Genomic DNA, 13,117 nt, shown 5'->3' on the forward strand with positions numbered 1-13,117 from the left:
ATCCACCTGCCAATGCAGGGGACATGGGTTCAAGCCCTGGTCTGGGAAGATCCCACATGCCGCGGAACAACTAAGCCCATGCGCCACAACTACTGAGCCCACGTGCTACAACTACTGAAGCCTGCACGCCTAGATCCCGTGCTCCGCAACAAGACAAGCCACAACAACAAGAAGCCCGCGCACAGCAATGAAGAGTAACCCCCCGCTCACTGCAACTAGAGAAAGCCCACGCACAGCAATGAAGACCCAACACAGCCATAAATAAATAAATTAATTAAAATAATAATAATAATAAAATAAATACTTGGGCAACTTCTCTCAGGACTGTAATGTGATGGTATTTGGAAATGGGGCCATTACAGTGGGAGGTGATTAGATTTAGATGAGGTCATGAAAGTGGCACTCTCAGGATGGGGTTTGCAGCTTTATAAGAAGAGGAAGAGAGACAGAGATCACCCTCTGTCCATCGTGGGTTGACACAGCAAGAAGGCAGCTGTCTGCAAGCCAGGAAGAGAGCCCTCCCCAAAGCCTGACCATGCTGGCACCCTGATTTCAGACTTCCCAGCCTCCAGTATTCTGAGAAATAAAATTGTGTTGTTTAAGCCACCCAGTCTATGATATCTTTTTATGGCAGACTGAACTAAGACAGATATTAAGTTTAAGATGTTTATGATTTCAAAAAATATTCACATGCAAATAAAAGGGCATCTTATTTATTAATTCACTCAACATACATTAATTGAGCATGTCCTATTTGAAAGGCTCTGTTCTAGGTACTGGGGATAGAGTGGTGAATAAAATACTCCTGGAGATTTCAGTCTGTGGGGAGAGGAACAAAAATGGAAATTGATTGAACACACAGGTCAAAACATTATTTCAGATGTTGATCAGTGTGAAGGGAACAGCAAAACACGGTAAAGTGATAGACAGTGTGGACAGCTTTGGATTTAGTGACCAGGGAAAGCCTCTCTGAGAAGGTGACTTCTGAGCCAAACTCTGGAGCAGGAATCAGTTATACGCGACCCAAAAGGAGGGCACTGCAGACAGAAAGAGCAGTAGGGAAATACTCTGAGGATGAAGTATTGTGTTGAACAAACAAAACAAGGCTGCTGTGGCTTGGGGAAGTGAACAAAGAGAAAAAAGGTTAGAAGATGAGGCTGGGCATGGATGTGGACGAGAGGTTATTCAGAGCCGTGTAAATCTAGGAGGAGAGTTGGAATTTTATTCAATTTTCCGGAAAGGCTCATGGACATTGAGATGGCAGGTGCATAATTGGTGTAGAAGGAAGGAATCACTCAAGACCAGAAGGCGGGGGGGGGGGGGGGGGGGGGGGAGCCATCTTCTCTCTCCTCCCCATGTGATTTTAGATAAAATCACTTTCCCTCTCAAGTTCTCGGTGTTCACATTTGCCAAGTGAGATGGCTGGACCCAGAGGAGCATTTCATATTGATGGGTCACACCTGTTTCCTGGAGACAATGCCATAACAGGTGATTCATTTTAACGTAGGCTCTAGGCACTTAGGCTTTGCTTTATTTACCCAAATATGGAACTAGCATAGCTTTACCATCTCCACTGGAGAGCAGAAACTTTGGACTTGCCATGAAACACAAGAAAAGAATGCTTAAGTTGAAGCCCTCCTCCCTAGGCTTGGTCCCATGAGCATGATCTAAGGTCTATAGCACAGGTGCCATGAGGCAAGGTAAGAGAGCATCTCTGTAACCTATTAGCTTGCTACTTTCTATATTCCTCCTGTTCCTCTGACAACTTTCATATGAGAGGACAAAGAAAATCACCACCACTGGATACACCCTTCTCATCGGGCCATGGTTTAGGCAAGCATTTCCTCCAGACTCCTCCACAAGCCAACACTCAGACTCATCAGAATTTGATGTCACTGAGGTTGGAAGGAAAGGGAAAGAAGGGGGCCGTTAATCTTTGGAGCCCTGGTCACTGCAGTCAAACAGCATAATTGAAAGTGTTCTCTTTTCCTGTCCAGCGGGCCATCTAGCGCTTGAAAAAGGAGAGCAGCTACTGGTTCTCGCCCATTTCTGTAGACAGATTGGAAATACAAGTACCGCAAGCGCTGTTCTCACTGTCGCTCACTGTAGCCATTTCTAGGAGTCCTGTGGTCAGGCCAGAATCTCTTCTCAAAAACATCATTTTAGATGAAGCTTAGAAATCTAAGAAAACATAGGTGCCAGGAATACGGGAGAATCTAATCTTCTCTGAGAAAGTGGTAACAAGAGGTAGTAGAAAAAGATCCAAAGTATAGGGTAACACACCATCATCCTCGCCTTGCCTGTGACACCCAATAGATCTGTGATTTCATATTTAACGTACCAGAGCTCCACATCCTTATCTACAAAATGGTTCTACTGCTACTTGTTCTTTTCAACCTCAGGAATGTTTCAAGCATCAGAAGCGAGAAGGTACGTGGAAATATTTTCTAAATAGTGCACTACTTTCCAACACTAAGAACATCAAACATCACAGTTCTTCAAATCTACGTTATATATGCAAATGCATGAGATCACAAACTATTTGTAAGTCAGGTTGTGTTATGAAATTCGAGGTTCTACTACTGATTGCAACAACCATATTAATAGCAAGGTTTGAGCATTTAATTTTCTTAACTGAAGAACTCTTTGGTCGGGTTAAGGAATCATGGGCAGATAATATGAACAGGTGGGAGAATGAGCCTTTCATGTTCATGGTCATGTTATGACTATTGAGGATGTAAACAATGCTTCCAAACCATCCCTTGATCTTCAGTGGCTCTTATCTGTACCATTTCCCATGGACCATCATCTTCTATTAAGGGGTCTGTTCTGTATTCTACAAATGCCTTTGAAGCAGGGATCCTGCCCCTTGATTCTACAGTTCCCTAAGGGGCTGCGGACATAGAAGGAATGTAGGAAACATGGGTTGGGATTAAATCTGGATAATCCAAGGTTCCTAAATATGTTCCACATTATAAATAAAACCACACAGTGCAGCGAAGGTAGAATGATCGTGGAGAATTAAATGTTCCAATCAGAGATGCAGATGAGAAATTGCTCATTTTCCCTCTTCTCACCCTCCCACCCCAAACATGAAGGATCACAGGGAAAACATGGCAGGTATCAAAGAATAAGGTGATGGGGTTGTGTGTTTCCTTCATCAACATCTCAAAGCTCAACTGGCTGCTTCTATAACAACTTCTAAAAAATTGGAATGTTACAAAAATAGATAGCCCCAAACTGAATCAGAATCTCTGGGAATAGGGCTTGGGAACCTGCATGTTCACAAGCATCTTGGGGATTCTTATGCATATACATGTCCTAGGAGCACCGCTCTACCTTCTTCCCTTTCTCCCCACAGAGTGATTCTCATTGGAAGGTGGAGGGTGAGAGGAGTTGAAACAGGCTTGAATTTCCCTTTATCACAAGTTTTAATTCCCCAGTGGAGAGATCCCATTGACTCAGTGTACCACAGTCATTGTTGGGTGGAGTTTTTGAAGTTAACCATATCACAGGGCTCTTTGTTTACAGTTTTGTATATTTTAGGTCATTAGAAGTCAAGTCCACTTCACTAGGCTGGTGAGAGTCACATAGCACCTGCCCTAGGACCAATGCAGTATGTGTCAGTTTTCTTAAATGAATGTTTATAAGTGGAAATGGCCCAGAATGGAACTGGGGATGCAGTCTAGCTGTGAGTGGTCCCATTTGATAACCACTGGCCTCATGTGTATCTGAGATGTAGCTAGATTAAATTGAGCTGTGCTGGGAGTGTATAATGCAGACTGGATTTCAGACAGTACAAGAAAAGAAGTAAAACGTGTCATGATCACTTTTATATTGAAATGATCACATTTTGTATATGTTAATAATAAAACATTATTACAAATTAATTTCACCTGTTTCTTGTTTCTTTTTCAATGTGGCTACCAGGGAATTAAAAATTATGCATATGTTTCACACTGTACTTCCATTGGAGGGCACTGAGCTAGCCTCTCCTGTAGCTACAGAATATTTAAAAGCCTTAGTGCTAAGTGATCAAAATAGGATTTAAGTTTATATATGCTGTACAATCTCAATTTCTCTTTCCTACATGCATGCACGCACGCACACACACACACACATCCCCCCCACATGCACTGTATTCAAAATCAATAGCTATTGAGTTCTTTAAATCTTCCATTTAACCAGTACCACATTTTGATGTCAACAACGTCCATGCACTAATCAAGGACATCTCAGATGTATGCTTCAGGGAAATGACATATGACTAGCATGACACATGATGCTTGTGGATTACAGAGCAGAGGATACTCTTTCTGAAGGTGTTAAGAGACTGCTCTGAGTCCAAGTGTCAACAGTGGTCAACTCTGGATGGTGAGATACTTGCTTTTAATAACAACAACAAAAATATCAGTCCTTTTTATTCAAACTTTGTGTCCAAAAACTTGGGTGTAATTTAACAGCCTCCTTATACTCAGAAGAAGATATAGGAGGTCACAGAAACTAGGATGCTTATATAAACTGAATTCCCTAGCCCAGATCACGTCAGAATGAGATGCTCCGTTTTGAGTAAATATGAGAGCTGAAACAGTAGCTGTACTATTGCCCTGAGCCCCAGGCATTAGTAAGACTCAGAATATTCCTTCCTTCTATGCCCCCTAGTCATGCTTGTTTTCCTTTGAAGAATAATTAAGATTTAATGGCATATTTTCACAGTTTTTTGTCTGCCTGCTTTCTGACTGCCTACTGTGCAGAATGCTTGCGTTTGATCCCGGTCATTACAAGAACTGTATAGTAATTGCCTATCTGGTGACTCGCTAATGGAGGTCCCCAGAGAGCAGAGACGCTGCTCTTTTGAAGTTCATCTTGTTTACTGTTGGCCTTTCTGGTTTAATCTATATCATCAGAGAGCCTTGCTCAATTATTGGCACCTCAATCTCTTCTCATTGGGATACAGACACTGAGTAAACAAGTTTCTGCTTGTTCTTTTCTTTCATTCTAATCTCTTTTTTCCTTTTTTTTTTTTGTTTCTCCTTTGCTTACCCAGATGGGCCCATGTTGATCAAGCATGAGATGACAGGACCAGGGATCAGTGGACCTCTGAAGAAGCCCCAAAAGCCACAGGTGGGAGAGCAACTAACCAGATGGGATGTTTCCGCTCTTCATTTACACATGGGTTGACTTCTATTCATCTTGTAGGACCCAGGTCATGGAGCAGCTTCTCCACAAAAACTTCTCAGACTTTACAAACACAGCTGCATCCAGCTTATCTATCCCTCCACTGACTGCCATCATGACATGGATCACAATTAACTTTGATCATTTGTGTAACTTTTGTCACTCTGGGTATGGGAGACACACACAGCCAAATGTTATATCTCTTTCCCTCAGTACCTCGTTTAGAACACTTCTCAGTCCATCTTAGATGGTTAAAATGTGTTTTCAGAATAAATGGACATTCTTAGGTTTTATTAAAATTGCTGTTTTTCTTAAGGGAGGAAAAATTCAACACTAGATACCAGAGTTCTATTCCCTTCCTAACTCCTATTGTCAGAAAATATGGAATTAGAGAATTTTTCTAAAATAGGAGTTTTCTGATCATAAAGGTAGGGGACCCTGTTGCTGGTTAGCATAGGCAAAGGTCACGAGCTACGTTACAACTTAGAGATCTCTGACCAGGATGGCTGTGAGAACTTTCAGCACCATAGATGTGGACAGCAACTCCAGTTGACACACCAGCCCTTTTAAAAAATGGATTTAAGCAGAGCTAATCAGGGGACTTCCCTGGTGGTCCAGTGGTAAGAATCCGCTTTCCAATGTAGGGAACATGGGTTCAATCCCTGGTCGGGGAACTAAGATCCCACACGCCGCGGGGCAACTGAGCCTGTGCGCCACAACTACTGAGCTCGCCTGCCTCAACTAGAGAGCCTGCGTGCCACAAACTATAGAGATCACGCTCTCTGGAACCTGTGCGCCACAACTACTGAGCTCGCCTGCCTCAACTAGAGAGCCTGCGTGCCACAAACTATAGAGATCACGCTCTCTGGAACCTGCGCGCCACAACTACAGAGCCCACACACCCCGGAGCCTGCATACCGCAACTAGAGAGAGAAAACCCGCACGCCACAACTAGAGAGAAGCCCGGCACCACAACAAAGAGCCTGCGCCATATCGAAGATCCTGCGTGCCTCATCTAAGATCCAACGCAGCCAAAAATAATACATAAATAAATAAATAAATAAATAATTTTTTTTTAAGAAAAGCAGAGCTAATCAGAATCTCTCCTGGAATTAATATCTGAGCATTGGAAGAGGAAATTTTGCTTTCCATTCAGAGTTCTAAAGTACACTTAGAGATACAAAATCAAAGATAAAGAGAGAAAAGAGTTGAAGAAAGAGATTTTTGCTGATGAGGTTTGAGCTCCTGGATCCAGATATATAAGAACCCAACTTTAACTCTAGACTTAACTGTTATATGAGAAAAAATTATTCTTAAGCTAATTTGATTTTATTGTTTTTAAGTTAATCTTAATTCACAGAATTATACAAAACACGAATCATTCCACAGTCCCAATGTAGACATGTTTTGTATTTTCAGACAATTTTGAATTGGAAAATTTGCACCATCAATACATTTCAAATTCAACGGAAAATAATTACCTCAAAATACTTTGGTCCCATAAGTACCATGAAGTTATTTTCCTGAGGCAAGCAGTTTGGTAAACACTTTTCCCATATTAGTTTATTTAATCTTCACAACAATGTCACAAGACACAACTACTTATTATTTTTATTCTTATTTAAAGAGAGAAAGAGACCAAGATTAAAAGTAGTAAAATAATAATCTATAATGGAAAAGAATCTGAAAAAGAACATATATATATATATATATATATATATATCTGAATCACTTTGCAGTATACCTGAAACTAACACAACATTATAAATCAACTATACTTCAGTTTTTTAAAAAAGTAGTAAAATAGTTCGCATTTGTCAATATTGGAGCTAAGATTCAAATATAAATCTTCCTGTCTCTAAAACTCTCCAAGATTATGAGATACATCTAACAATAATAATATTGCAACTTAAGAATTTTTTTATTAAGTAACCACATCTAAAGTTAAGAATACTAAGATAATTTATATAAAATATCAAGTGTTGTGCAGTTTTCAATCTATTTAATTGCCGTCATATTCTTTTCAACTGGGCGGAGATTCATATTGCCATCTTCCAGACAGGGCAGGTCACTCTGAGAAGTTAAGTGGCTTGCCTGAGGTCAAAGAGCTGATAAGTGGCAGACTTTGAGTGTGAACCCACTTATCTCTGCCCCCAAAGCTCACTACAGTTCAGTCAGTCAAGGTGAACATTTATCCTTAGGTAAACTTATTTTAAATACTTGGGCAGCTTCTCCTAGGAATGTTCACACCAACAAGAACTGAGAGTCCCAAGTCCAATTTAGAAACCTTATTAGTCTAATAAGACTTCAGTTCCATCAGCATAATTGGCAGCCACCTCAATTGCATACAGTCTAATTGCTTTACACTGGATTCCTCATTACTGGGTTTTGAGGGGAGGGAGAATGTGAAGAGAGAAGAAATGCATGTCAGGGGAATGCCAGTGTAGCCTAAGACCTCCCCGTGAAACTAACAGCAGTTGCCCAAGGTCATGGGGGTACTGGAAATCTAGAAGAGCACGTTAGTATACTGTCGGCCACCTTCATTTCTGTTGGCACAGAGGCAAAACAGCCAAGAGAAGTTAACATCCAACTTGTATTATAAGCATTTAAAGAACCTCCATAGCAAGGAAAACCTCAGAATTCAGTTGCACTGCTAATACTTAAATTACTTCATTTCTTCTCGAGGTCACCTTTCACTGGATGAGTGTGAATCTTAGCTGTTCTTTAGGACTGAAAAACAACAACAGTGAACAAATGCACAATTAACACTGTCTATATTTTTTAAATGGAATCTTGCTTTTTTCCTGTAAAAATCTCTTCTATGCTCTCTTCTCTACCTTCAAAACTAATGCAACATTTGCAATGATTTCCTTAGGATACACCTCCAGAAATAGGAATAATAATTCACAGGTTATGTATATTTTAAAGTATTGAGTATTTTATTAAGGCCAGTACAAAGGGCTATTCAATTATTTTTTATATTTGTGTCATTAAAAGATTGTTCTCAGCAATGCCATGTGATGGCAGGTGTCAAGCAACACCTTGGAAGATGATCCCAAGTGTCAAAGCAAATGTTTTTTCTAGTGAGCAGTATGACATAGGATAAACTTTACTCTCAAACGTTTCCAGAGTAGATTTCCCAATACTTACTCTGAGTCACATTTTTATCCCCCAGTTTTACTGATGGGTAATACTACATATATTTAAGGTGTACGATGTGACATTTTGATATATGTATACTTTGTAAGATGATTACCACAATCAAGTTAATTAACATATCCATCACCTCACACAGTTACCTTTTTTTTTTTTTTTGGTGAGAGAACATTTAAGATCTATTCTCTTACAGTCACGCATATTTCAAAGCTTTTGACCCACATTGCTAAATTGTCAACTGGGTACCAATCTTCCGCCCTCTGAATTTCCCCTTATTTCTGTAATTTTGCATTGTCATTAGTTGGATAGGAAAAAAACGTCTAGATTTGAATTCTGCCTTTTATATTTACTTGGTATGTGACCTTGAGCACGTCACTGAAAGACTCCAAACATTTGCAAAAGAGAGATAATAAAAAGATCACAATAACAACAACAGCAATAATAATAATGCCTAATACAGTCCTCATGAAGGCTGAATAGATAACACAGTATTCTGATACATGGAAAGGGCTCAGTAAGTATTACTATAGGTCTACTTATAACAAGTTCCTAGAACACAATGCAATACGTGTTTTAACAGTAATACCTGAGAGCACCAGGGACGGTCAGATAAACAACATTTGCACATACCAAAGCAGACTTTCTCAAGTGGTAACATCTTAGCAGAAAGGGTTCCAATTCACTCAACGCTCTCCATTTTTCATGGAACTTTGGAGACTCAAGTTGTAGTCCTCCAGCCCACATCCTAAGTCAGTCAGAAAGTTGTTTCCCCAGGAGGATGTTTCAAACAGTGCCCTGACTCTAAAAAGTTACCAACAATCAGAAAACAATTCCTTTGGCTGTTTCACAGCAAGCCAATCAACACCAAGTTCAACAGTTTCACCTGTTGACCTTGACTACAGCATACCTGTCCCATTTTATAAACCGCTTCGTGCTCTGAAAACAAAATGTTTAAACATGAAGGAAACATCACCACAGCACAAAAAGAAGACCAACTCCGCAGAAAAAGTCACTTAGTTGTGCGTACATATCTGAAAGGGCTATTATGATCCTGCCTTCTCTAGATCAAGCTTCTAAAGGCATTTTCTCTAAAAGCATTATTCCGAACTCAACTCAACTTTACAAACATAGGCACCTCTGGGACTCTAACGAAACCAAGTTATTCCACCTCTTTTCCACTCACAACTTCTTGTATCAACCAGTCGGTAGGTGTAACTGTTTGCGGCCAGCCATTTTTAAGGAAATCGATATCTGCTGATGGATTAATCTCTCAATTTGGCTTACTTCATTCAAAGAGAAAAGGAGAAGGAAATCTACTAATTTTTGGATATCCACTAGCTCCAGAATATCCGTAGTTCATTAGACACATTTCTTTGAGATTTCCTTTCTGTTGCCATTCGCTGGTGACCCTCTACCCGTCTCAGTGATAGATCTCTTACTTGCCCAATATTTCCTATTTTACACCTGACCCAGAAGTAACAAGAGGCAGTTTGAGATTATTGGGAAAAATCCATACTTCAAGTCAGGAAAGCTGAGTTCTACTCAAGGCCCTGTCACTGGGAACTTTGGTAAGTTGCATACCTTCTCTGGGACTGTTTCTTCTTGTTTAAAATAAGATTGCATTGAGACGTTCAGCTGTATATAATGAAACAGAAGGAAAAAAAGGAAATTAATTTATTTCTGTCTCATAGAGATACAGCACAGAGGTTGGTAAGTTAAGACTGGGACAGCAGCTGTATGGTTTCAGATACCCAGGCTCTTCCTGCTCTTCCTATGTTATTCGTCTACCATCCTTGGTATATAGACCTCATGGTGGCATAGAGCTTGCTCAGCTCCTGCCTTCAGGAGCAGGTCCCAGCCAACAAGAGGGAGGAAAGGCAGAGAAATGACATGCCCCATCCTTTTAAGGAAGCTTTCCATAAGACCCTCAGGATACTTCCACCTTCAGCTAGAATTTAGTCCCAGGCCACAGCTAGCCACAATGGAAATTAGAGAAGGCAAACTACTGAATCACTGAGATTAATGTGGACTATTTTATTATTTTCATTTCATAAAAAACTACAAGAGAGACAGTTAGGACAGCTCCTAAAGTCTGTTTCTGAATATGTATTTTGAACAAGGCTCAGAGAGTTCCCAAGAAGGCTCCCACCCATCAGAACTTTCACAAGTTTTCCCAAGTCTTTCCCCCTCCCAACTCTCTACATAACCACTCACAACCTATGGAAAGAGAGCAGGATGGAGACATCAAAAGAAAGAGGAAATGTCTCTCTTTTCCTCTAACATCTCCTACTTTATTTTTGAAAAAAAGCTTCTGGCGTAGTAAGACCAATGTTCTGTGCATAAAATACTAAGAAATTCAGGATTTCTAAGCCACCTGAGAGCGTAATCTACAAGGTCCAATGGACTGCCCACGTGGCACAGAGCTCATGCATCAACCACGAAGCAAAGGGAGGAGCATCCCAAGACCAAGTGATACAAATACCACTCGGAGAAGAGATTGAAAAATGATGACCCGCCTGACTCACCTCGCAGGGAGCTCATACCACGCCCCCGATTTTGTTTAAAATCGCCCTAACAGGCTTGACTGAGCTGCATAGATCAGAAACTAGGGTCAGGGAAGTTAAGTAGCTTTGTTAAAACGGAAACCCCTACCAGGAGCAGAGACGGTGTTAGCACTCTGTGAAGTTGGACCCTGTCATTCTTATCTGGCGCTGTGTCCCTAGCACCGAGCTGAGTATCCAGCATATGGGATCAATAAGAATTGTTTGATTGAAAACACAAGTGAATGGATCACTCCAAATTTAACGTCCTGTCCCTGTATGGGTCTCCCACTACGATTAGAGTCGTGCTTGTGCTTTCCCTGCTAGAAATACTTGGCACATCGGAAGGTGATAAAACCTACAATGGAGCAGATTCCCACGGTGCTGCAGAATTGGAAACCACATCTTATCACTGCATAATGGCCCTGGTTCTATTTCCCACGTCACAGAGAATGAAGCCTAAAAGAGATTGAGTTATTCCACACAAAGACTTCACAGGAGGAAGGAAAAAAAAAAACGTTGTTTTGATTCACTGCTTTTTTTTTTTTGGCGTTTCAAACACAATAACGCACATTTTCATCAGAAGCTAAATGATAGTGCTTACAGTATTTAATATATAAATTCAATTATGTTTTTGAAGGCTTATTACCACAGTAAAAGGAAAGTATTTCAGAAAATTTCCTAAGGCATCAGCGTACAATTGTTGGGGGAAAAGTACACACTCTTAAGGGAACTATGTATCCAGATAAAAGAGAGATGCTGAGACCCGCACAGAGAAACACACACACATACACACAAAAGACAGAGACACACAAAATAAAGATAGAGACACACACATGAATAAGAAGGATAAATAGATAAAGAACTTCCAGCATGACCCTCCAACAAACACTCTTGATAACACTTATTCTGTCATTCCTCCATAACATCATCTCCTCCAACCCATTCTCCGTGCCTCCGACGAAGTAATTTGTCAAAAAGCAAATCTGATCACTTCACTCATCTGCCTAAAACCCTGCCATATATTTCCCACTGCCTGTGGGATAAAGGTCGAAGCCCTTTAAACTGGTCCCTACTGGTCAAATCTGGGACAATTTGAGCATTGAAATATATAATGATAGCAATGGTTTATAACTCATAAAATAAAAACCCATGAGTCCATAATGATATTTATGAATTCGTTGGTAGAAGAGATGGGGAAGCTCTTCCTTACCCAAAATTGACAAATAATAAATACTAGAAGAGTAACAGACTTAGAAAATCACCAGTGGATGCTAGAAGTAGTGGATGAAAGATTGATGGAGAACAAGATATTTACATATTCTCAAGGAATTTCCTAACAATTGCTTATTAATTGCAAAGCGAAAAATTTGAAAAGACAGGGAAAAAAGAAGATACACCACAATTCCATCATTTAGTAATGACTATTATTAACATGTTTTCTTTGGTATTTTTCTTCGGTATGGGAGACAGAGAGAAAGAAGGTGAGAAAGGATGAGTGGGCTTAGTCATCATGCTGTGTGAATTATGTCATGTTGCATCTTTCTTTGTTGATTATATAATTATACAATATTCACAGGCCACCCCACTAACCAGCTGCATTTGGTCAAAATATTATCTTTTCTTTTTCATTTAAGTGTTGCTGGAATAACCTCCACATAGTGTTTTCCTCTCTGCACGCCAGGCAAACCACAGTCTGTTCATTATAAACTAAGAGGGAGCTGTGTATCTTGGATGCCTTAGTCTCAGCACAGCCCAGCATCAGCAGAATCTAACGGGCCATATCAATTGCTTAATAGTAACAGAAAGAGGCCAGTTTTTCTCAAGAAGTGACCTGGAGCCCAATGATTAAGAAATTTGGGGGCTCAAGGCTCTTCTCCATCTTTCTTTGGCTCTGTGGATTTGGTCCATTATTCAAAGTCTCCATCTCTTTGCTTTACCATGTTTAAAATGGAAAGGAGAAATCTAATTTTATGCTTACATTTATTCTTGCAATCTTTTGACCAAGCAACATTCAGTGAGTACCTTTCCTAAGCTAGACACTCTGTTATGGGGCAGGGACACTAAGCAGAATAAAGTATCTTTCCATCAGCTGTTCTCAGCCCATTGGGAGATAAAAGACTTAAACCACAAATTATAGTATAATGCAGTGAGTTTCATAGTAAGAGAATGTTCCCCGTGGTAGAGGAGTTGAGAGGAGAATTATACTCAAATAATATTATATTTAGTCTAAACAACGATGG

Source organism: Pseudorca crassidens, chromosome 15 (genome assembly GCF_039906515.1).
Source record: "Pseudorca crassidens isolate mPseCra1 chromosome 15, mPseCra1.hap1, whole genome shotgun sequence".
Classification (NCBI taxonomy): domain Eukaryota; kingdom Metazoa; phylum Chordata; class Mammalia; order Artiodactyla; family Delphinidae; genus Pseudorca; species Pseudorca crassidens.